The 26,129-nt window shown below is 43.3% G+C and overlaps 1 long non-coding RNA gene across 1 annotated transcript; it reads right to left on the reverse strand.

Annotated features, from left to right (window-relative positions):
* Window positions 1–10,483: 10,483 nt before the first annotated feature.
* LOC148118831 (uncharacterized) lies at window positions 10,484–16,028 on the reverse strand. The gene is made up of 2 exons (XR_015735783.1): window positions 15,826–16,028; window positions 10,484–11,695 (listed from the first exon to the last, which is right to left on the reverse strand). It is a non-coding gene; the product is annotated as an uncharacterized LOC148118831 (long non-coding RNA).
* Between the last annotated feature and the right edge of the window lie 10,101 nt (window positions 16,029–26,129).

A 26,129-nucleotide genomic window follows, 5' to 3' on the forward strand; every position in this document is an offset into this window, starting at 1 on the left:
ATTCACAGGACTGAACTATACAGAGTGTTTTGTTTGAAGGAAAATAGCAAGCTTTAACATTTAATAAATGTGATTAACAAGCTTACTTAGGAAATATTAGGTTACACAGGGATAAGCAAACAGAATGAGAAACCCTGCCTGATCTAAGACAATGGGGCCAAATCTGAACTGCTGAAGCCTGCTCTGTGGAGCCGCTTGCCCCGCCATCTTCTCTGGAAAGGGTGGAATTTGTCCCTCTCCCGAGAGAAGCAACCACCGGCATCCACCCACGCAGCATGTTCTGCTTGCTAAGGATGCAACTGTCCTAGCTAGAAACCTGCACATTTCAGCTTCTGGAAACCTTGCTTAGCTCTGGAAACAGTCTCTTTTGGGGTGGCAATGAGAAGACTGCCCCAAGATGGTCACAGACTATGACAATGCCCAGCCATATGTAAACCAGGAAGCATTTCTCCTCCGGACTGGGCCACTGAGCAATAGTTAGAGCTACAGCTGTGAGCTTCTTAAAGAAACTGTCCCCTTATCTTCAACCACTGAGAATTCCTTCTTGGGGGGAGGTTGAAGTCCCCCCCCTCGGCAACTTTAAATACAATAGCCTGGTTATAAAAACATGTCCTCCTAGTATCTGATCTCTTTTGCAGCCTCTGTGTTACCCAAAGTTAACATGAAGGATGATGCCGATGAATGACGCTCAGAATGCACACCAGCACCTCCAGGACCTTTAAAAATGTCACCCTGCTCTGTCCCCAGGAGTCACTCTCTTTTGACTATGTAGCAATACTAAAGAGGGCAGGTGTATGTCAGCCTGCAAAAACGAATGCTGGGTCTTGCTTAGCCAGAAGAGACTGTCTCTCTGGGAGCTGCTGCTTTGACCCTCACGTCTCTGTCTCACACCTGGGATCCTGCACACCTGCTGACTGCACAGCCCACCCCTCACCTTCTCACAGGCCTATCAACCCCCCGGGGCAGATTGAAACCCTGCTTTATCTTGCTTCACGTGCTGCCTCTGCTTTGATGAAAGTGTTTATTATGTATTTTGCCAAATAGTTTCAAAACTGCGATGCAGTCTTAGGCTGCCTTGGCTCCCTAGACTGCAGGGTATCTAGCTCAGAAGCGGCCTTTATAAAATGCTTGAAAACCACATGCCAAGGACATGAAGAGAGGTGTGTGACTTTTGTAAGGAGTGCTGCTTTCCAGTCTAAAAATGCCTACATTGTTTTTTAAAAATCCCCACCTTGGTGTTCTAACCATTCTCTGAGAATGGCGGAGGCAACAATTTCCTTTCTTTGGTTCTACAGGAAACAAAATGGACTTTGTCCGGTTACAGTTGTAACACCAAAAACACATTCCAAGTAGGACTTGCTGGAAGATTTCTGTTTTTAAATCTCAAAATCGAATGCTTTCTATCAATTCTCCTTTACCTACCATGTCATGCTACCCATTATAAGAGAATACCTATCTAAGACTCCAGGAATAATGGAAGATGAGCCAACCATCTGCCACAAGGCTGACTTCCTAAAACCTCTCTCTTCCCCCACATACAGCCCTCCCTGGTAAATTCTCAGAGCACACTTTTAACATCACGCGCACATCCAGTTTTGCTTATAATTTTTCAAATCTCAGGAGTTCCATGTAAGAGCCCCTTGTTCTGTTCCGAGGAGTTAAGTTACTCATTTGGCTGCATCTTACAATCTCTGAATATCAAAGCCCTGTGCTAAATCCTAAGCCCTGTCCTGCTGAGGTCATTACCTGGAAACAAGGAGAGCCAGGAAGCACAAAGACAAACCTATTGGCTAATTTTCTTCACTATGTCAGATTATCTGCCATAAACAACTTTATGGAAGTTTTTTTAAAGGAAGAAAAACTTTATTTTGGATACAGCCTCTTAAGGTTTTATTCCTGGTTGATTGACTCTGCTGTTCTGGAATGTGAGGTGCAGCAGAGAATCATGGGAGAAGGGCATGGCAGCAGAGAAACATAGGAGAAGGGCATGGCAGCAGAGAAACATAAGAGAAGGGCATGGTAGCATCCAGAAAGCAGAGTTGGGGAAGAAAGAGCAGGGCATGAGATATATCCTTGGAAGACATGTTCTCAGTGACATACTTCCTTCAACTAGGCCCCACCTCCAATAATGACATCACCTTAGGAAATAGACATTGTCTCTGTTGTCTCAGAGAACATGCCTGCAGTCACATGTCTAATCTAGGGATTAATTCATTGGCTGCATCAGTCACCACAATCCAATCACCTCTGATGATTAAATCTAGCAGCTGGGAGTCAAGTCTTCAACATATGATCCTTTGGGAGACCCTTTATGTCAAAATCACAGCAGCAAAACATTAACTTTTTTATTATGTGTCAGTATTAAAGAAGAAATAAATCTGGGGGCAGTGGTTTGTGCCTATAGTTTCAGCACCTGGGAGGTTGACATGAGATGAACAGCGGAGTCCAGAAGTTCAAGGACAGCCTAGAAAACAAAGTGAGACTCATTCCACAGACAGGGGAGGAAGGAAAGAAGAGAGGGAGGGAAGAAATGAGGGAGATTGCATATATGCTTCTCTCCCCAAAAACTCAAAACCTAATTTTAAAAACTATACCCTATTCTTTGTAATCAAAAATCCAAAATGTACAATTTCAATGGCACATGCTTATATTTGAATTACGTTCTTTTTTTCTTATAGTGTTTGGAGTACCATCATACCACATCTTCAAGAGTTACAAGGACATTGGGAATTGATTGTAAACAGGGAGACATGGTCTCATTTCACTTCATGTTTTACCTACCACTTTGAGTAAAAAAAGGAAATCTGAAAAGGACCTGAGCTCTTTTGACAACTCTTTGAGAGAAGAGGCTTTCATGTAAGAAAACAAAAACATCAACAAAACTCCATGAACTTGGGTCAGAAAGCCTGGAGCAGAATGTCTTCTCTGTTGCCAACTCTCTGCTACCTTGGGTTTATCGGCGAATCAATCCCACACCAGTTATGTTTTAAGGGGTTATTTATTTTGGGGGGTAAAACTTACATACACCATAAACCGTCAGGAAGGGAGCCTAGTCGCTGGAGCAGGAGCCGGGAGCAAGAGCCGGGACCAAGCGCCGGAACCAAGAGGGCCTGATCCGGATCTGTGTCTCTTTTTAAAAGAGAAATATACCACGCCCCAGTGGGCTGGTATTTCAGCGGTTATTGGCTGACAGAGCGGAAGTCGCTCCCTGCTGCACTGTGGGCTCATGCTTCAGCGACTATCGGCTGAGGCAGCGGAAGATACTCCCACAACATGGGTTAGTTCACAGCTCTGCCAAGCTTCCCAGGAGGCCACAGGAATAAATGTGCTCTTCAATTCACTCTAATTACAAAGATGTAGCATTGTCTCTGTGGATCCAGGTAGCATGCGGATCACACCAAGGACTCTACCTACCACCCATGTTCAGATCCTGAGTTACAGGGTTCTACTCTAGACACACTGAGCAAGAAAATCCTGGGGAAGATGATCAGGGCATTGAGGTCTTACAAAACCTATACTGATATTTCCGGTGCACATCTTTGGTTAGCAACCCCTGAATTAGGGAAGCAGGGTCAGAAAAGGGATGTGAAGCTGAACCTGGGGACTCCAAATCGAGCGGAAGCCTTTACAATGGACTGTCTGGGAAGAGACAACATGACAAGATGGAGGGAATTCGGGTACAGCTGACTTTCACTGAGAAGCAAAGCCAAGGCCTCAATAGAGGCTGTTACAACCCCAAAAGCCAATTGCTTAGCTGGGAAGTAGCGTATGGTTCAACTATTGCACCTATCAGAATTCCCTGAGGGCAGAATCGTACTAAAAAGGACTATACATAGTACTTACAAATATTGGATAGCTAAAAGCAAGGGCAAAACTGTCCTTTTAAATCAAAATTTTCTGTGCTCTAGAGATTACGGCAATAATTTGCCTCAAGAGTAAAGATCTGCCTGCTTCTGCCTCCCAAGTCCTGGGATTAAAGGCATGCACCACCATGCCTGGCTAAATGTGTATCCCAGGCTGGCCTCAAAGTCATGATCCTTCTGCCTCCACCTCCTTCAGCAAATCCTACCAGCATGCACCATCACGACCCGCAAGAGGAAACTCTTTTGAGTGAGGGCATGGATCAGTCTGTTGAGTGCTGTTCAAGAATGGCTGTGTGTGCTCTTAGTCCTTATTGATAATGGGACTTTGAGTTTTAGTGCAGTAATTCAAAGGCAAATATTTGAGGCTAAACATTAATTTTGAAGACGTGGCTTTTTGGAAAATAATGGCACTATTCCTATAACATAAAACAACTTCTCATTACTCCTGGCAATCTTGACTTAGGGCAGGCATTACGATGAGGTTGAATGGGAAGAAGAGTTCCAAGAGAGACCAATGCTCAGAAAGAGAAGTGGTCAACGTGAGTCTCAAATGTGAAACTTAAGACATAGACCAGGTTCAGCGTAGTTGATGCTGAGCGGTCATCTCCTACCCTGGGACACTCTTGCCCTCTGAAACACTTACAGAAATTTTAATTCTAAATACCAGTGTTGTCTGTGTGTTTAAAAACTGAGATGAGCCCCATATTCTCTGAGGCCTTTTGCCTGTGAAGGGAGAACTGTGAGAAATGGCAGTCCGGCAAATGCCAACATTTTCCCAAGAGTTTTCAAAAACACCGTTAGTGGCAGAAGCATGATTTATAGGTTAAGCTAATTTATTGGACAGTTATGAAAATGGGTAGCCATAAAAAAATGAGGGAATTAGCAATGCTTACAATCTCCTTAATACCTCCTTGCCTTGGTGCACACACTGCCGAGAACACATGAAGGCTTAGCCATTAAGAACTGTGTTGCATGGACAGAGCTAAGTGTGATTCCCAGCTCTGCCAAGTGACCTTGATAATTCTATTAGTGTCTAGAGGTTCTGTGTCATCCTGTTGAATACAGTCATAAGGTGGATTGAGCAAAATCATGCAAGTGAATATATTTGATATGCAATAAGCTCTCAGTAACTGATTTGTTTTTTATTTTGTTAGAACTTAAGTGACAGAACCACATCTGACACATCTTAGAAGTACTAGTGGCCATTTTACTAAATCACCAGACATCCTGAGCCAAAGTCAGGATGAAGAAGATGGGCGAAGACGAGGAAGGTGGCCAGCTGCAAGCTTCCCTCAATGTGGTCTAAATAACTCTTCCTGTTTCCCGCAAAGGAGCATGAAGCTTCTACCACTGCAAAGCTTTACTCCCACACTGTCTCCCCATGACAGTTCACACTCCCACTACCTCAAGGTGGGTAGCATTTGTACCACCCCAAAGCTTGACTATCACAGAGCAACTCAGGATCAAACTCCCACCATAATCTTGTGTACCCATACTCATGTGCCACAACCCTGCTTCCCGGAAAGTTGGCATTGTTTTTAAGTTAATATCTGTTTCATCGAAAGACTCGGGTTGATAGGAGGGAGGTTGTGATGCTTTTAAAAACTGATCTCGCAGTAGGAGACCTCAGTATGCTCAGAGTTTTGCTTTGACAATCATTTCCTATTTTATTCAAGGCTTTTTAAAGACAGCCACAGAAAGTCAACTCAAATTACTACAAGAAAAAAAGTAATACATTGATTATGTAATGCAACTCCATCTTAAAGGAACAATAAATATATATGTTCACAACACTTTGAAAAGCACTCCAAGACCTGACCTCAGAAGAACAGGAACACTTTCTTCACCCAGTCTTCTTGTCAGGTCCATTGGCAATAGCCCTGCTCTCCTCACCACGAACTTCCAAACTAACTCTGTGAGAAACAATAGCAAACCCTGGCATGGTGTCACATACCCCAAATTCCAGTACTTGAAGGGCTGAGGCCAAATAATCTTGACTACGAAGTCAGCCTGCACTATATAACCAGACCACTAGGTTAGACCAAACCCAACCCATCCTCAAAGTCTAGAGTCCAAAGTCTGAAACCCAAAGCAAAGCAATGTACTAATGGGAAGTCAATCATCAATGTCATCCTTTCTAGAAAAAGAAATAAGGTAGAACTGAGATTCAATACTGTCTTAGTTAGGGTTTCTTTTGCTGTGCGTGACCATGGCAACTGTTTTAAAGGTAACATTTCTCTGTGGTGGCTCACTTACAGTCAGAGGTTCAGTCCACCATGGCAGGAACGATGGTGGCATGCAAGTAGGCATGGGGTTGAAGAAACCGCCAAGTGTCATACATCCTGCAGGTAACAGGAAACCAACTGGCACACTGGGCGGTATACTGAATAATGAAACCTCAGAACCCAACTACACAGTGACACACTTCCTCCTACAAGGCCATAGCCACTCCAACAAAGCCACACCTCCTAATAGTGCCACTTCCAATGTGATTAGGGGATTATGGGGGCTAATTACATTTAAACTACCGCAAATATCCTATCCTGGGTAGGAAATCAGAGGGAAAAAAGGGAAGAGAGGAAGAGACAGAGACAGGTAAATAAGATAGACAGAAACAGAGATAAAGGAGAGAGAAAAACATAAAAAAAAGAAACAGAGAGGAAGGGAAGAGAAGGAGAGAGAGAGAGAGAGAGAGAGAGAGAGAGAGAGAGAGAGACCCTCTAGCTAAGTTAAGCCTCTAACTAAACAAATTTGGGGCCTTAGACAAGTTTTTTGCTCCTTTCTTTTTCAATATAATGATGCTGAGCCCTGGAAATGAACCCGGAATTTTGACCATATTATTTGCGGGGTGGAAGACAGGGAAGAGGAAACTTGGGCTGACTTTAATAGGGAACACCATGGACAATAAGCCCATCTCTTACAAATGTGCATTCATCTCTAAGTGCTCAGAGTGATTTCTCACAAGGAAGGCATGTTCATTCTCTAACACTAAATGAACCGAGGGAGGTCCCTTCCTCCACAGCAGAAAACCCCCCTTCCCACAGTGAGCTTGTTTGTCCTGGGCCTGGCTGTCCAGTTCCGCCCATTGTACACAGCTTTCGAAGGAAACCATTGACCTCTGGAGCCAGCATTCTATAGTCACCGAGGGCAGCCATATCTGCCACCTAACCGGGTCTTGATTGTGTTCACTAGTTGCCGGAATGGCATCTCCCTTTCACTAAGTCTGCTGGCAGGACGGCTGCACAGCACACTGATGGCAAAGTAGGAACTATGCAAGTGTAACTGTGAAATGCACGTTTCTAATCAACTTTGTCTCCTATTGTCTTTATGAACGCACACTTTACACTATGCCTTCTGTGGCTAGCTTGCCTATTTGTGGCACTTCTGATCTAGCCTCCTGCACAGCGACCATCTCTAGCATGCCCCAGTCAAAGGTCCTTACTGAAAGTCTTTGGTCGTTATCTGCAGACAACTGCCCCCCACTTTCCAGTCAGGAGAGCTCTTTTATCCACAAGAACACTCTTAGTTGCTTTTTCCTTTTTTCAGAATTGAATATCTCACTGTCCTGATCCCTCTCAGACCCAGGAAGCCCTCAGCAGACTCCTGTGTCCTGACTTCATTACTTCCCCGCTTTGCTCTCTCAGTCCGTCACAACCTGTCCTGCCTTCTTCTCCTGCGGGATATAAAGAACCCGGGTTCTCAGGGAAAGCTCTATAAGCAATAAATCCTGAGTGACCTCAATAAAGATACTCTTGGCTGAGAAGATATAAAATATATGAAAAGATGGCAGACCGGTTCCTTCTGCCATTTCTGGTATTTTGATAGTTGTCACAGACTGTGTGTTGTTATGGTGACAGGAAGAGCCTACACTTGAGAGAAGCGCAGAATGATAAGATGTAGAGAGTGATGTTTTTACATTTATTAAGTATTCCTATAAATATGGTCACCTTATGGTATTATCGAATGTTTTACATTAAAAATTCCTACAGTTCTTCATATGAAATAAAATTGTTTTGCATTCTTATACAAACAAACAAAATACCAAAACAAAACAAACAAACAAAAAAAACCCCACGGAATGGAGCTAATTCAAAGGAATAGAGTCACAGGAGACAGAGTTGCTTGGCACGCGGGTACCAAACAAGAGGTACGGGAGAATGGGGAGGAAGCATTCCCTCTGAGGAGTGTGGAGAAGCAGGGACTCTTGCTCACAATCCTGAGGCCAGGTCTAGCCCACCAGTCATAACCATCATGGACAGAAGAGGACAACCTCCCTGGGTTTCTTATATTAACTGCAGCATCAAATATAGATTAGTGTTCTGCACTGGAGACCGGAAAATGTTTTTAGGCAAGATTAAAAAAAATAGAGGACACGAAGGGAACATGGAAGGGAAAGGTTACTCATTCCAGCACCTGGCTACAAGGCAGTAACTCCAATACAGCTGATAAAATACAAGTTGCTCACAGCTGGGGCCACCAAGCTGTTGACACTGTTAAATGGCACTGTCATTGACTGAGTTCATACTGGAGAACCACACAACTGAGCTGCCAGAAGCTTAACCATAATGTCTTAAGGAAGTTTACAGTTTTGATTGAGCTGCGTTCATAAGCATTCTTGGTTACATGTAGCTGCTGATTCCCGAGATTGGACATGTGTGGCTCATGTAAATAACGACTATCTTCATTAAAAATATCTCAAAGATATTAAAGATAGCAAGCCGCTCATTTCAGACCAGAACATCTGTGACTTTGGTTTAACTGTCTCAGTGGTTCTCTCTTGCTCCTAAACCCAGACAGCTCACTGCAGAATAATACTGCATAATGATTTTTTTTTTACTGAAGAAAATTATTTTGCCTTTAAATTCTGTTGTGAACTTTATTTTTTAAACAATGTGGCTTAGATGACCACTAAATTTTATATTTATATATATATATATATATATATATATATATATATATATATATATATATATACATATATAGCAATTGTGAAAACATCTAAGTTTCACAACTTCTTGGTAAGCCCACACTTATGTCTTCAGGGTGTTTATTGTTCTGTTCTTAAGTAGCTCTAAGCTCTCAAGCTTAAACCAAAAGAATGTACTGTCTCAGCTCTCTGTTCAGCAAACCAACATTGATATTGGTTCCCTTTGATTCATCTAAAATTCTCTCTCTCTCTCTCTCTCTCTCTCTCTCTCTCTCTCTCTCTCTCTCTTTTTCTCTCTCTCTCTCTCGTGTGTGTGTGTGTGTGTTTCTCCATGTAAAGGCCAGAGAACAACCTTTGATCTTGCTCCTTGGAAACTGGCCACTTATTTTAAGACAGTGTTTGTTATTGACCTGGAAGCCACCCCATGGGCTAGCCATGTGGGTCAGCCAACCCTAAAGATTCATTTGTCTCCGCCACCCTATCTCTGGCATTACAAGCACATGTCAACTTGCCAGCAGGTTTCTGTGGGTCCTTGGGGGACCTGACTCAGGTCCCTATTCTTGCAAGGCAATTGCTTTACTGACTGAGCCATCTCCCTAGCATCCAGGATTATTTCCATCATGTAGTCAAGGATCCAACTTTACCTGGGTGGCCTGTAAGTGGTAAATCCCCAGGTTACTGGTGGTCATTGTAGTCTCTCCAACATTATTGTTGGGTTTAGGAATATTAAATCTAACTCTCCTTATTCCACTTAAGAAAACGTAAACTGGGCAGTGGTGGCACAGATCTTTAATCCCAGCAAAAGCAGGGATTAAATTAAGAGGCAGAAGCTTGGTCTACAGAGCAAGCTCCAGGACAACCAGGGCTACAAGGAGAATCCCTGTATATATCAAGAAATCAACCTCCCCCAAAAGGAAAGAAAACAAAAATTGTAAGGTGCAGAAAGGTGAGATGCCCAAGGCTGCTCCTTCGTGAGTGGCAGAAATACATTTCTCAGGTCTGATCCCCATAATTGTTGTGGTTGTTGTTTCTGACATTGAATTCTTACCTATTGTCGGCATTGGTTTGGAACGGTATGGATATTGGCATCTTCTTGTGTTCTTAAACTTCTTACACTGTTTTTCATTTGTTTTAAGAGACTAAAAATGGTCCAGTAGCTTTGGGTGGTTAGTGTTAGCCACGAGGTCAGCCCTGATGCTAATAACCAATTCAACTTGTCATCACAAGGTAATAATAAAAATTGGATCATAGTTTTGTTAGTTGGCTATTTTTTAAATTAAAACTTAATGCACTTCCTTCTTTGACTGTTTGTGGGGTCACAATTCCAACTCTGTCACCACAGAATAGTTTCTCTGTCTGAGGTCTGAAAAATGCATAAAGGATCAAGGAAGCAAATACACTCAAAAGAAAGACAGCGCCGGGGTAAATGATGTGCATTTAGCAAAATGCTTTTGGCTCATATACAATCTTTCAGGGTACAATAAATGCTTAACTCTCTCGGTCAATTGATTCATACATACTTAAAAATCATATGTTATGTAAAAGCCAGGGAATATGAAAACACATAAGACAATTTCAAAACATTGAGTTTCTTTTCTTTCTCTTAGGATGCATGAAGCTGCTTTTTCAAACTTGATGTGTGACCTTTAAATTATCTCGATCATCACTAAAGTAATGCTCAAGTCACTTAACATAGTTCTTAAAGAATATTACCTTTATTTTCTTCTAAATTACTTCAGACACCATGTTTTCTTTGACTCTCTGGAGGATACTAACTATAGGAATTTTGTGCAGAAAAGATTTAGTCATTCCATTAAATGTTTATTGGTTTTCTGTTGTATATTATACATGTATTCTGCAGCTAGTATTTTTGAGGACATATTTACTGTATCTTTAAGTAATCTCAGGAGGGTTTACTAAAGGCAATTATCTAAGCTTGAAATTATAGTACTTGTCCCCCCAGGAACAATTTGTTATCCTGTGAATGTCATTGTCCTCTTTTAAGCCAAACTGTAAGTGACCTTACATCATCTTAGGCACAAAAGGAAAATGATATGTCCAGCTAGGCACTGGACAGGGAAGGAGAGTTGGGGGCAGTGACATGGGCTAGGCAGCATGCTGACCCTCAGGGCTGACCAGCACTCACTGTTTGCTGTGAGGGGAACCATCCTTCTCTTAATTAGGCAAGTGATGAACTCCCAGAATGAAAGGCAACAAACCACGCACACCCGTAAAGCCACCGGCAAGCACAGTTACCAAGACAACATGGGCTCTTACATCTGTGCACTTATCATGTAAACTTGTGGCCATGCTCTGTGTTCAGAATAAACATGGAGGTGCCTGGACCCATGACATCCAACTACAGTGTGACTGGGTGCTAACATTAGAGTTGTTTTAACCTTCATCCTTCTGCAGGAACATTCTGGATGAACCAAAGTTCAAACTTGACCCTCTCTCGAGCTGCTGTTTCTGTGTGAGTTCGTTTTCATTAGCGATTATTTCTGAGGTTTTAGACATTCATTTCCCATGACCCTTACCAATAACTGTGCGGCAATCTCTGACACCACTTAGAGCAACAAGGTAAATACCAGTCAGTTGTTTAAAGGGTGTTGGGGATCCTCAAAGGATTGCCTTGCAAATCTCTATGTGTGTGTTCTGTGCCTAGAAGGTCAATTTCAGACCCTTTCTGTCCTTTACACTAATAAGGAAAATCGGAAACCACACAGTTACTGCCTGAGCAGATTTCCCAGCCTCAGGAAAATGTTGCTTCACACAGCTTGTTCAGTAAGTCAGATCTGACAGCAATTTCTTGGCTTGTATTTTCTTCGTTTCTTTCCTTGAAGAAAGTACGAGCTGCCTCTTCTGTCATTATAAAAAGACTGGAGTTCAAGAAAAGCCTCAAGACCTGGAGGAGTTAAAAAAAAGAAAAAGACTCAGCTATCAGTTTGCTTGTGGCTGATTTAATTTTGTAGAGACTCTATATGTGGAACAAATTCCTTATTTCTGATAGTTCAGAACAAGCAGCGTGATAGAATGGGAGAGGCAGGGGACAGTGTTGCTGGGAATCAGAGCCAAAGCCCCAGCAGCGTGATGGGTTCATTCAGAGACTTCCATGCAGAGAAACCAAGACTCTTGACTGTACCTCAGAAAAGAATCCAGCATGAAACAAAGCTGGACTTTATTATAAAACGGTTTTGGTAGATTTAAACCCAGGTGTTTAAGGAATGAGAAGTGCTTGGAGACAGGGTAGTAAACTCCCAAACACGAGTCAGGCTTCTCAGGAGAGAATCACAATGAAGTTTCTTAACAGTGAACAGATACGTAATTTTGGTGAATTCTCAGGTTACCTTGTTCAAAGTGTTTCTAAAGAACTTTTATTTTATAAAGGAGACCATGGGTGGTTCCTGAGGTGCACTGAACCGGACTCCAAGTCAGTGAGATAAGGCCACAAGGGTGAAAAACAATCCTTATGTGTAGGAAGTGGAGAAACCTCAGTGAGTGCAGTCCTCAGGGAGTGTCTTAGGTGACACCTACCTACCATGTCTCAGACCACAGAGTCTCAGATCTGCAGAGATGGCACAACCTTCTTCCCTGAGGTGAGGCTCACAGGCATGGCAGAACCTTCCTTTGGTCAAAGCGAATACAGAGACAGTGTGTACAGGAAATGTCCACCCTGGCTTCCTCTCCCTGGATGTTGGTGACCTGAAAACTGCTCCCCTGCAGAGACCGCTCCTACCAGGAACAGCCAAACCTGCCTCCATGGTCCTGCCTTATACCATGAATGCTGCCTCCGTGTTTGTCTGGATAACCCCATCCCTACCTCTTTTTCCAGCTGTACGCGATAACCCCGCCTCTTTGTAAACTCTGAATAATAACTACGCTGAGCTTCCCTCCGAGAGCCCACACCAGAGGCCTTCTGTCTGAGTGTCTGTCTGTCTGTCTGTCTTTTCCTCATTCTCTCACCATCCTAGTCAAGTTCATCCATGGAACCATGTCAGACGAGGTGCTTATTACACCAGGTTACAGGAAGTTAAGACACATGGTTTCCTCTGTGTTATAACAAGTTCATAATTGTGTTTATAGGATTCTCAAAGAGCTACAGGTCTAAGTTACTCAGATGGAAGTAGGTTGACCCTAAAGGTCATGAAGGCTTGTGCCCCAAGCATGATTCACACCTATTTTAACACTTGTATTTGAAAGATCTCCATATGTATATTGTCTCCATATAGATGATCTTTACAAATGAATTTTGTTAGATGTACAAAAATTCCTGGCTCTTCAATGAAGAATGACTTTAAAAGAGTGAGAGCCCCACCCCCATAAGTGCTCTGCCCCCATGAGCCCCCGGCCCCCGTGTGGCTTTGGTTTTCTCTTTTAATCCTGCCTCAGCAATATGGTCCTGGTTTGTAGTTCTAAGCCACTTTCTCACGTTAGATGTCTCAGTCAACTTACTGGATCAACTTCCTGTATTGAAAATAGGATGATAAAATCTCAGGTTCCCAGCAAGCTCTAATAAGATACACATGGAGAACACAAGGTCACAGAACTCACATTCAGAATCAACAGAGAGGGACTTGAAGTGAGATGTTGGGTTCAAACCTCAGGGCTGCACACAGAGAACAAGTGCTCTGCCGCTACGTTATACTCCAGCGGCCTTTTTCTTTTTCCTTAAGGAGAAAAAGACTTGGAAGAGCCCTTCTCGGGAACAGGCCACGCGAGCAGTCAGTGAGCACACGAGAAGATGCGCAACAGTTTTCTCCGTGAGTGATGTACGGACACTAAGTGTGATAGCACTTCCTCCTAGGGTGACAACTTTTGTTTTAGTTACAAAGGATATGGATAAGACATGAAGCAATTAGAATGGGAACACAGCAGGGCACAGCTAGTTTGTGAGGCTTCTGGGGATGAACTACCTACTGAAGGTGAACATGTGCCGTGGCAGTTTCAGGCATAGGCGTGTGCTAGACAGAATGGGTGCATTTGTGCACCAGGAATGCACCAGGCACCATAAAGCGAAGTTCGTAGCCACAAAGCCCTGATGCGCTTACCTTATGCTCTACCCATGTGTCTTAGTGTCATTTCTGTCACTGTCATAAAATACTCCGGCAAAAGCAAATGAGGGAGAAATCGCTTGTTAGCTCATAATTCCACATTGTATTCCATCATAGTGAAGAAGTCATGGCAGAAATAGGAAGCAACCAGTCTATACAGTCACATACGTGACCCAAAAGACAACACATGCATGCTTGTGGAGAGAGAATGCATGCATGCTTGTGGAGAGAGAATGCATGCATGCTTGTGGAGAGAGAATGCATGCATGTCCTTGGAGAGAGAATGCATGCACACTTGTGGAGAGAGAATGCATGCATGCTTGTGGAGAGAGAATGTGCATGTTCTTGGAAAGAGAATGCATGCACGCTTGTGGAAAGAGAATGCATGCACACTTGTGGAAAGAGAATGCATGCATGCTTGTGGAAAGAGAATGCATACATGCCCGTGCTCTCCTTAGTTGTTCCACTTTTGCTCAGCCAGGGTCCCACCCCATGGAATGGTGCACCTACTCTTAGAATGGATCTTCTCATATCAGTTAATATACTCAAGGCAAGTCCCTGCAATCATGCCTGCCAGAATCACAGGCTAAGGCCCCACTGCTGAAGTTCTCACGCACTCTGGTTGCAGGACCAGAGAAATGGAGCTGATCTGGCAGCTTTCCCACTCTTGGCTAGCTCACGGTGCCCAAAGGGACCATGTTAATTCTTTAAATAACATGAGAAAAAGAACCTAGCGAGTCTAGGCCCTAGGTGGCATCAAGTTTATCAAAATTGTGTTGTCTTAACTAAGAATACTGGTCCTCGCCCATTGCATTTTCATTCTCTATCCACACGAAACCTGAAGAAAACTCTCATCTCTCTTTGAAGCTGTTCACCGCATGAGTTAACCTCCAGTTGTTCCAATCTGCTCCGTCACTCCCTGCTCCACTAGGGTGGTTGGTTTCCATCATCCACAGATAAATACCCCAAACAATGGTCTGTGCCGTTGGCGCTATCCTCGGCGTCCCTCATTCTTAACACAGCCCAGTTAAAAGAGAGCCAACCCGCATTGTCCAGACAGCGTCTCCATTTCACACTCTGTATCTTTTGTCAACTATTATCTTATCTATCCCGAAGTAGGCATACCTTCAACTGATGTGAAAGTTAATAACTGTAAAGGTAAAATTAATTAAGATCACAACAGTCACAGGTCGTTACCATTATTATAGGAGCCACTCCTATCTGAGTCACTTTCAACAATGATTTAGGTATGAGGAACCAGATGAAACAGACTAAATGCTCAGAGAGAATTCTACTCTCTATCTGGGGCTGGTTGCTTCCGCTGTCTGGAACATGCATTGCCACTGCCGCTTTGTGAGCCTGCATAACAAGTGCACACACCTGTGCTGTAACTGTCCCGCTTCCGGGGTAGCCAGGTACAGGAAGTCACCTCGCACCTTATCCACCAGCCAGTCAAGACTGGCAGAAGAGGCAGATGCTGTGGAGAGTCATTCACCCAAAGGTAAGAGCTGACAGACATTCATTCATTCTGAGAAGCCCCAGACGAGCAGCTGGAGTCAGGAGGGCGTGTGTTTGCTGTAATAGTTCTTTCTTGACAAGATTTCTCCTAAAACCAACATAGGTATCATTTGTTACTGTGCTATGTATCCAACCCTCAGGTGGCAAGGGGTTTCTGAAAAACACATCTTATTAAACGCTGTTCACACTAATCTTCAAGATAAAGTGGTATTGTTTAGTCTGAGCAAATCTTACTAATGTGTTCTGAGTGACAAATTGTATTCAAAGGGCGGTGGCACCGTGGTCTTGGGGGACAACTGTTACACAGCACCAGGGCTTGCGTCCATCCCTACCAAATGCTAACAGACTTTTTTCTCACAGGCCGTTCTGTGAGTTCAGGCCTCCTAAGCTGTATGTACCCTGTGCTCTCCAGATTAAATCTTTCCTGATCCTTTCCCTAACACAAGGTAGACAGTTTGTCACTCACCTTTGGGATCATCAGTTCCTCCCAAAGATTCCACGTCTCTATGACAACTGCAAGTTGATCCACCTCACCTCCATTACACTCTGCGTATTGATTCATAGGTTTGTCTCATGGAATCATTGCTTCCCTGGTTGATTTTCAGCCTTCTGTGTCAGACCATGAAAATAACATATTTTTAAATAAATTAATTGACAGCAGAAAATAGGAGGTATGTAAACAGCTTTGGGGGTAATGAGGCTTTTCCGTATTGCTCTATAATGTTGGATACATGCCATTCTATTCCTAAAAATCCACAAAACACAGAATGCTAAGAATGAACCTCAATGTTTCTATGGGCTTGGAGAGACACTGCTGCATTAATAAGATATTAAATCTTATCTTAATAAGATATTACTCAGGTGAAGGAAGATCTACGGGAACCATGTTTTCTGCAAGTCTAAAACTGACCTAAAACGTTGTCTATTGAAGAAAAACAAGCAAGTGGAGTGGGGCTGAATGTCCGTGAATGTCCTTGTATGTGCTCTGACCTTAAAGAGATTCCAAACAGCTACCTGGGAATACAGACCACAGTCTTTTAATAAAACTACATAAAAGAAGTCTTGGAAATTAATAATGTTGTTTAACTCCATCTGTTGTATGAAAAATCAATATAGGTAGTCTCTCAATATCACATGGCTAAAATCTAAGCAAGGCCTATGAGTGCCCAGTTCCTGAGTTGCTCCCTGATGAACGACTCCGGCCTGCTGAGATGTGCGAGCACAGAGCAAGGCTGTGGCCTGAGGCACCTCAGGGTCTGAAGGAGGAAAGTCAGGCCAGGGCTCAAGGGTCTGATTCTACTATGGGTGAACTCAAATAGTCCACGGCAAACTGTTGCCCCAAAATGACTTTATAATCACAATCAATCTGTGTGAATTTTAAATGGAAGAATAAAATAAAACTGCCAATGAATCAAATGAAGCAAAGCATGAGAAAGGAAATAGCAGGCATTGCCATGACTGACTACGTCTCTTCGCATAGCACAGTCTCTGCCCTGGGCTAGGAAGTATAGTTCAGTAGTACATCATTTGATCAGGTTCTGTACATATGGTTTAAGAGAAATGGAAAAAGATATTAATTCTTAATAACTTAATATTCCTTTTCATAAGAAATAATTTTACAAACCTCAAAATACACTATATATATACACACACATATGTTTACATATAGCTTACATATAAATATATAATTTATTACACTTTAGTAAGATTTCACACTTGCAATTATAGTCTGTGTAAAATTTATAATCTATTTAGCATAAACACCATGTGTCCAACTCAGTGTTTTCTTCTTTAAAAAAATTGTGAAATGTCATCAATAAATCTGAAAACTTAGATGAAACAGAATTCTAAAAAAAATAACCTACAAAATTTTACTTTTTAAAAAAACCTTATGACTAGACATGAAGCCGTTAAACAATGGAGTTGATAGTGTTCCCTCGAGGGAAATAACGGAACCAGGTGACTTCATAGGCAGGAAATCTAAGGGACAGAAATTCTAATCTGATATGAACTTTTAGTTTATACAGAAGCACCCTGGCAATACCAAAATAGGGATAATAAAGCAAATGAAATAGTATCAAAGTCACAAACGTAGGTGCGAAAATACTGAACAGACACTGTTTTGCCTACTCTTGGGACCATTTTGTTCCTACTGGGTTGCCTAATTCAGCCATGATATGAGGGTTTGCACCTAGTCATATTGTATCTTGTTATGCCACATTTGGTTCATATCCCTAGGGTCTGATCTTCTCTGAAGGGAAACAGAGGAGAAGCAGATCTGGGAGAGGGGAGGGAGGAGGACTGGGAGGAGGGGAGGAAGGGTATACTGTGGTAGAGAAGAATGGTATGAAAGAATAAATTTTTAGAAAGAAAGATTAATTCACATTATTTGATGGAACAAGAGTTTATTTTCACTGCTGTGTAATGTTCTATGGCCAGAACGACATGAATTAGCCTAGTCCTACTCTAGGTAGGCTACCAGCTGGGTCTGCCTTTTTCTTTGTCATTTGCTTTCCATGTGGAATTACAGTCTTTCTAAAATGCTGTACCTACTTCACCACTCAACATTTTAGTATATTTTTCATTAACTACATGACATTTCATGCTAAATTCATATCATCTATCCAACCACACCTCAAATGATTTTGTTCAGATTTTTTCAAAATACTATGAATAAAATTATAATGAATATTTTATAGGTTGGAAATTTTTAACTGTATTTCAAAGTATTTCCTTTGGCTATTTCTAAGAAACTAGAATTATCATGTTAAATAGTATAAGTATTTGGAATCAAATTCTTTTCAGAAGAATGGTACTAATGTAAAGGATTCTTTTCTTGTAAATAAATAAGATCATTTGGCTTCACTCTAGCTGGAATTTAGACTCTCCCCCCACAGCAATAATTCTGATGGGAAATTGGACCTTTACTTGGTCAAAAAGTATTTTTAAAAAAACATGTTGAGTACAAGAAATACCTAGATAGATCCTACCTGCATGAAGAGGCAGCATGACCAAGTCCCCTGAGGCCCCTGAAATGTGGCAAGGTCTTTGAAGCAGCAGGGGAGACAAGACATGGTGTGCTGGGGAGAATGTTATGGAAGAACCCCTAACCCCTTCAAGGGCATCGCCCTCAAGATCCCTCCAGCAGGTGACAAAAACCACCCTAGGGATTCAGGCTTCTAGCTTCCTGTGTCTCCCACAAGTGAATCAAGTCCTGGGAAGAAATCATCTGCCATCTATCAGCCTAAAACCTGGAGTGCAGAGAGCCTCATTGGGGGGAGGGGGGTTGAATTCTTTTGTGTCTGATTTGAAAATCATCAGTCAAGCTTCATGGATCCTGTAAAGGCCTCAGATAGCCTCATCACTATGAAATGCAAAGCTTCCACAACTTACTATCTTTTCCCCTGGAAAAGCCGAATTTTAACTCATTTTTCTTATCAATGGGAAGTCCAAGCTTTCAGGTGTTTTGTGAGTGACCCTGAAACCACAGGAGAAACTTTTAAGGAAAAAAAAAAAAACAAAAAAAACAAAAACAAAACAAAAGAAAAAACCAAAACGCACAAAACAACAACAAAAACCCCTTTAAACCAAGGTTTTAGGTTTCTGTGGCAAGCACTTCTCTCTGAAGGTATTAGCTAAGTGGATCCTTTAGGTATTCTTGTTCATTTTGTTTTTCTTTATGTTGGGAAGCTCCCCCAGCCCCACTCCTCCCGTTCCAGACCCTGCCCTTGAAAAAGCCCTCCATAGGCGGCTCCTCCCCTGGAACTGCTCAAGACAACCTACAGGCTATTTAAGACCTGGACCTTAGATCTGTTTATGTTGATAAACATAACTGGTGCATTGTCCAGGGTGAGTTGAGTCTTTCCCAGACCAGTTGGTAAGTATTAGATCCCCAGTTATTGGGTTCCTCCGCTGAATAAGCCAAATCAAACCAAATTAATAAACCCTATTTAATAACCAGACGCAAGCAGGCAGAGTACTCCCAGGTGACTCTCAGGAAGGGAGAAAGGAGAGCATGAGAGCATGTGGAAGACCTGTGGGCGGGTCTTAAATAACCTGTAGGCGGTCTTGAGCACTTCCAGAAGAGGAGCCACCAATGGTGGGATGTTACAAGGGTGGGGTCTGGAATGGGAGGAGTGGGACTGGGTGGAGTGTCCCAACACTTTGTTTTCTTTTCATTTAGCAATAGCAGGCCTGGAACTCACTATATGGATCAGACTGGTTATTGTCCTGTCCCTGCCTACAGAATGCCAAGATTACAGGCATTCACTTCTCTAATAGAAACAGATGGCCTAGATGATCCAACATTTCAGAGGACCTCTGTTGGAGTTTCCTCTGAGTTCTATATCCAGAACAGCCTCAAGACTGAAGGCTGAAATGATCAAGTCTCACAGAATATTCCAGTCAGGACTTGACCATAATCCTAAATTTTCTTTAGGTCCCCATAAAATTATCAGTGCCCCCAATCAGTGGGAAGTAGCCTAGAAAACTACACCCACATTCCCCTAAAACAGATTATGTCTGTTTGTCTTTGTAGAGAGTGTTAGTTACAAGTTGTTATGGATAATGGTCAGAGAAAAAGCTAAATAAATAAGATTAAATTTAGAGTTCTTGCTTTGAAAAGAAAAGAAAGGAAGTACTGTGGGACAATGGTCTTGTACACTGTAAAGGTTTGTCACTTGTATTGGTTTAATAAAACACTGATTGCCCAGTAGCCAGGCAGGAAGTATAGGTGGGGTGAACAGAATAGAAAAATTCTAGGAAGAGGAAAGACTCAGCCTGCAGTCATCACCCAGACGCAGAGGAAGCATGATAAGAATGCCTCACTGATAAAAGGTACCAAACCATGTGACTAACAAAGACAGGAATTATGGGTTAATGTAAGATGTAAGAGTTAGCTAATAAGAAGCCTGAGCTAATAGGCCAATCAGTTTATAATTAATGTAGACCTTTTTGTGTTTCTTTGGAACTGAACGACTGCAGGATGGGAGGGACAGAAATATCTGTCAACAATCATTGAAGGCTGAAGATTATTTAATCACTAAAGCATTTGCCTTGTAAGCATGAAGACCTGCATTTGAGACCCAGAACCATTGTTAGGAAAGAGAAATCCTGGTGTGGAGCTGCACACTTGCAATCTCAGTGCTGGAGAGTGGAATCACAGATTCCCAGGCTCCCTGCTCAGCCAGCAAATACTTTTATTCTATCTCTCTCTCTCTCTCTCTCTCTCTCTCTCTCTCTCTCTCTCTCTCTCTCTGTGTGTGTGTGTGTGTGTGTGTGTGTGTTTTCTTTATACAGAGGAAGTGTAAGATTATTTCCAATCACCAAGCACAACTTGACCCTTTAGTGACAAAACCTGCCTGAGGATGCACACACTGCTGGTTGTGTAGAGTTGGAAGGTATCTCCATGTACACTGCAGAGGCTCATTTACTTCTCACATGACTAGGGTGCCAATGGATTTGAGATCTTGTGCAAATTTATTTTCTGGCCCATAGATGGTGCCTCCTCTCCATATCCTCCCATAAAAAGAAGGGCACCTGAGTTCCTTTGGGCCTATTTTAGGAATTCTCAGTTCCCAACACCATCACTTTGGGAGTTAGGAATATAAGGAATGCACTTTAAGGAATAAAAATGTTCAGACCATAGCAAAAGGGGGATGGCCTATTGACACGTGGGACCATAAACTCTTTCCGAACCTCTCAGAGTGACTCCATCTAGGAGGGAAGAAGCAGGAGGGGGCCAGTGAGAGATAGGTGTTGAGAATACAGCTTGGAAGAAAAATGAGTTTACAACATGAAGCCACAGGACTAGGGCAGTGGTCACATGGAAGTGGACTAAAGTGAAGCCCACCTTGAGGAAATGGGCAGCAGTCTATACTATGAAGTCCCAAGGAGGAGCACTATGTAATCACAGGGATTTGGGAGAGGTGATGTCTACTTGACAGTGAACAAGCTGATGTTGATGAAGTTGGTGACACAGAAAAAGGAGAATTGAATCCCAGGGACAGAGGGACACAGGAGTCCTATAGCATCAGGATGATCTGAGGTAAAGATAAGCACCAGGACCTGGATGTCAGGACACCCACCGGTCATGTCAGTGAGAGATCCTCTGGGATTTAACAGTCTTCTGTACATCAAGATAAAGTGATGCAGTAAACTAGAGGGAGTTGAGTCATACCAAAGGCCTGACAAAGGCATGGGAACTGTGTGAGGCTGGCAGAGGAGCTCAAGAGGTGGTCATTGGCCTTCTTAGTTCTTAGAGGACATCTTAGGCTGGGTGTGGAGGCACACACCTTTAATCGAGCACTCAGGAGGCAGAAGCAGGCAGATCTCTGTGAGTTCGAGGCCAGCCTGATCTACAGAGTGAGTTCCAGGACAGCCAGGGTGGTTACACAGAGAAACTCTGCCTTAAGAAAAATAAGTAATTATCGAATTTTCAAGACAGTGGTCTAAGCTGCAGACTCCATAGTCCAGTAAAATGAGAGTAAAAACAGATTCTTACATCAAAGATGACAGAAGAGAAGCTATCAGCACAGAGACATGTCATCAAATTGTTGAGAAAGGAAAATGGAATGCCAAAGCACAGAGAAGGGGCTACAAGTGACAGACAGCTGTCACTCACAGACACCGCCTCAACAAAACAATGGAGAGGATAAGTAGAGTCTGAGACAGAAGAACCAATTTAAAGCCTGGGTACAAGGCTACGAGCACATGGAATTGACCCAGGAGTTCAGAACATCCCTGCTGCTAATTCCATCCTAATCCTGGCCAGAAGAAAAGAAGGAAGGAGGACTTAGAGGGAAGAAGTAAGTGAGGAAGGTGCCTTGTCTAAATGATTGGTCCATCTCTGGAGAACCAGGGCACTCACTGGGAGGGTAATCATCAAATGCTGGCATCTAGAAGGCCAAGCATGATAGGTGTATAACACACTGAGCAATAAATCAACCCAATAAAAGTATGAATTCTCCAGGAAAAAAATTCCAGGATGAAAATTATAGGGAAGGAGCCACAGACTTTCCTCTGGGCTTGGCTATTACAGACACTTAAAAAGCAATTAACATGGCCATATCCCAACCTACACCTCTGACAGAAACTTCCTACCTCACCAGAGGCCAGGCCCCCTGCCTGAAAACCAGGTAATACACACACACACACACACACACACACACACACACACACACACAGAGAGAGAGAGAGAGAGAGTGAGAGACAGAGACAGAGACAGAGAGAGACAGAGAGAGACAGAGAGAGACAGAGAGAGTCATAAGGTTAGTATAGAGGTACATGCCTATAATTCTACCACTCAAGACGTAGGAGTAGAAGGATCAGTGTTCAAGGCTAGCCTAGAATACAAAAAGACTCTGTCTCAAATAACACAAACCCAAACAAATGAAAAGCAATTTCAGTGATCAAAAGGCAGCAACTGATTCTAAGAAGAGGGGGACAATCGGGCAGCCAGCACTTTACAGGACAAAACCAAATTTCCCAACTGGAAAAGAGCATACCTCTAACTCCACAGTGGATGTATCAAGGGTTAAAACTTAGATTAGGTTCTGTCTGTCAGGGTGAGGAAGCTTCTTATAAGAATACCCTGCAATGGCTTTGCTTCTAATGGTCACATAGAGGCCCAGGATCGGGGCTGCAACCAGAGGCCTTGGTGGTGTCCGTCGACCACACAGCCACTGGAATCATTCCCACCTGAATGGCCATTCCTCCCACTCAGAGCCACGGTGTCTTCCAGGCCTAAAGTGCTCCCAAGGGCCATGTCTTGGTCATGGTCCAACCACAGCTGGGGTCTGTGTTGATGTCTGTAGCCAGAGTCAGCTCAGGAGGCCTTAGGGACCATGCCGGATGAAATCAGAGGGCTATACTGAGCCAATGCCACCCTTCACTGCCCTGCGAAAACTGGCCTTACCTCTCACTGCCCACTACAGCACCAGAGGTGGCCACTGCACTCAGGAGAGAGCCCACCACCACCACCACAGGAAAGAATAAAACTACCCTGAGGGCATGCATGAGGGACAAGGGCACGAAGGTGGGTGGCCTCAGTGGCTTGATCTGACCTGCCTGGCTAACACCCAGGCCCACAACTGGGCCTTGGGTTGATTCACACTAGCATCTCCCCCATCTAGGTCCTACTGGAGCTTGTGAAGGGACTGGTCCTCTGGAACAAAACCTGGACAATCTCCAAGAACCAGGATCCCTAGAAGAGCTTTGGAGCTCCGGTGAAGAACCAGCAAGGATGGTGTACCAAACCCAGAGACCGAACCAAACCAATGACTCATTGCAATGAACAATTGCCAATCAAGCTGATGGAACAAAGAGGTATTCTATATGACACACTGAAGCCTCCAGTGCCATCAGAATGGAGAATCAGAGATTTTTATGTTTCTGGCCTGGTTTTTGTTCTTTTTTGGCTTATTGGGTTTTTGTTGTTGTTGATGTTGTTGTTGCTTTTGTTTGTTTGCTTGCTTGCTTATTTTGTTCTGTTTTGTTTTGTTTTGTGGGATGGGGGAGGATGCAACAGGGATGAAGGGTGGATATGGGAGACCCAGAAGTGAACAGAATTGAGATGTATGATGTGAAATCCCCCAAGATTCAATAAAGAAATAATAATAAGAATACCCTGCAATGGTATTGAAGTTTCCAAAAGTTCTATGTAATTGGAAGAGTAGCCTGAAGGTGGTAAAACTAAACTCATGTCAACAGCACCACCTGCTGGACACAAAATGGACTGCCTAGATGTTAGGAAAACAGGTGCACACCACAGACATACCACAGACATTCACAGAAACACACACTGACACACCACACACATGTACTCAGACGCACACACACCACAGACATTCACAGACATTCACAGAAACACACACTGACACACCACACACATATACTCAGATGCACCCACACACACCACAGACATTCACAGAAACACACTCCAGCCCCAGTTTTTCTGTGTGTCTGTGTGTCTGCCTTTTCTTCATTCCCTCGCCACCTGTCAGGCCTACCCCTGGAGCTGTACAGGGTGTGGCACACAAGGCCTTTAGCCACACCTGTTTGATCTTTGCTAAACTAAGTGGAAAATTACACCTCACCATAATTTTATTTGACATTACTCTCATGAATGACTCTATCCACATGTTTATTTCACCTTACTCTGTAAATTATTTTTTTCAAGTCTTTGGCCTTCATTTTCCAGACGTCATGATCATTTTGCTTTCAATATGAAGGATGATAAACAGGCAGTTAATGGCTGCTGGAGCAGTCAAAGATGACCCGGTGATCTTTACACAAGTTATTTTAAAATGGAACTGCCTTATTTATATGTGTGTATGCACATAAAACATATGCCTTAATACATATTAAATATTTAATACATATAAAGCGAATTATGCCTTTAAGTTGTAAGTATTTTATAGGTGTTTTCTTTGAAGCTTGTCTATTGGTGCAGGTTGCATTCACCCAGCAGTTTAATAACTGAGGATATTGAGCCCTGTGTCCCTGTCCTGCTGATCCCACTTCCTCCAGACCCGCTCCACATGGGGCTCATCAAAGCAGCACGGAGGAGGGAAAAGTGGCACTGCTGACCCTGTTGAGGACTGCGGGCATGCACAGACGCCATCATGGGCAAATCAGATTGATGCTCTCCTCGGCCTATACCCAAACAATATGCCTCAAATACCTTTCAGCATCTTTGTAGAGATACAAGCTAATATATGTTTTCAGTCTCTTCCTTATCTCCTACTTTTCAAACACGAGTTAGGAGAAGTTATGGATGTCCCGCGCTACCGTCTCGCCAGCAAGAACCACGTGGTACACATAGGATACTTCTGCAGTAAAGCTTTAATGCCCCTTGGGAGAGCGGGCATCAGCCAACATGGCAGAGACCCAGATAAGATGGAACCCATCCCTTATATAGGAAACAGACCCTGCTTTGGACGTGTCACTCTTGGATAGGTCCGCTGCTCCCAGTCCCAGGTGATGCCTCGGGAGTAGGCGGGGACTCAGTGGGAAATTACCGAGCACATGTGCGTTCACCTGGTGGTGAAGCCGGATGTCAGCGCCATCTTGATAATGGAGAATGTGGCTGCGGCCTTCTACATCTCCCCCTAATTTTACTTCTTTGCAGAAAGGCAACTCCCTAGGAAGGTAAAGATAGAGGTCGCACTTCCCAAAATGAAAACATTAAAATGGGCTTACACGGAATCTGTCCCTAGGCTCATGACACCTGGAACCTATCCGGCCTGCCCTTTGCCAATTTTCTGGGAAAGGGAATATACGGCAGGAAACCCTTAAGCAAAGCGACTTATCTCTCAGAGAGGGCCATTCTCTGTGCGATGCTCTTCAGCTCAACAACCTTCAGGGCTAGCTAAGCCAAGCACTCCACCCTGTGCAATGGACCACAGTCCTAGGGGTGCAGGAGCTGGTTGGCTTAAACCTTACTGCTTTAACATAGATAGCCACACATCAGTAGAGGCCCCCTGTTCCAGGGCAGCCAGCGCTTGTGCAATAACCACTTTGTCCCTAAGACTTTGGGATTTGAGTCAGCAGACCATCCAGAGGAGAAACACTATTCCATAGCATAGGACTGTTCCAAACATTTCCACCCCCACCCATTCTTTGAAGTAGGGGAAGAAAGACACGACCCAGGACTGTAATCCTATGGCCAAGCTTATAAATCATCTCTAGGACGGTAGGGGGAGGGGGCCCAGAGTCATATTGGTTGTAAAAAATCGGGGAGACACCGCCATCCTATGGTTGACTGGTAAC

Source organism: Myodes glareolus, chromosome 20, assembly GCF_982192425.1.
Source record: "Myodes glareolus chromosome 20, mMyoGla1.1, whole genome shotgun sequence".
In the NCBI taxonomy this organism is placed as follows: domain Eukaryota; kingdom Metazoa; phylum Chordata; class Mammalia; order Rodentia; family Cricetidae; genus Myodes; species Myodes glareolus.